Genomic DNA, 748 nt, shown 5'->3' with positions numbered 1-748 from the left:
CAGTAGTTGCTCGAGTGCTCCGAAATCCAGCGTCACTAGTGAAATGATGTCTCATTTGTTGGCGCAGACTGCAGAAATAGAAACAATCGCATTTAGCCACCCTAGATCCAGGTATCTTCCATCTTAACGCCATGCTCCCAACCCTATTCTATACAGAGACACCTTAGCCCAGATACTGCCTGGATGTCGTAACCAATCTGAAGAATCCAATGAGGAATGCACATTCGCATTATCGACGCTTCTTAGGCATAAATATATCGACTGCCTTTCGCTTCTTGGTTGCTGTAGAGATATACTGCTGGTTATTAGGGGTCGGAGACGTTGCCTTCGAGCGTGACTGCGGCGGTGATTTCCGAGACTCACTCACCGGCAGAGAATCATCTCTGCCTAGGCTCTGTGCCGGGGTATTCCGAGCTGGGCCTGGGCGCGTCGGCTTCGCCTGTGCGCCTGTCGAGTCACTATGGCGCGTGTTGCGGGATGATGCCGACTTCGATTGATCTTCTGCGAATGTTGTTGTTTTGGCCTTAGACTTGGGCGCATTCGAGAGAAGCCCTGGGCGCTTTGCTGGTTGTGAAGAGGCGCTTGAGGACGTTATATGTGGAGTATTGTAACTTCGGCCGGCCACATCAGGTCTCACTCGTTTGTCTTGACGGGGCTGTTCGTCGTCCTGTTCGTCTTCGCTCCAAAGTTCGTTATCTGATGAGTCCGAGATAAAATTGGCCTTTGGGTTGGGCCTGCTGGATCCCGA

The sequence above is a fragment of the Verticillium alfalfae genome, genomic scaffold, assembly GCF_000150825.1.
Source record: "Verticillium alfalfae VaMs.102 supercont1.7 genomic scaffold, whole genome shotgun sequence".
Lineage (NCBI taxonomy): Eukaryota > Fungi > Ascomycota > Sordariomycetes > Glomerellales > Plectosphaerellaceae > Verticillium > Verticillium alfalfae.
Note: the sequence above shows the minus strand (reverse complement) of the source record.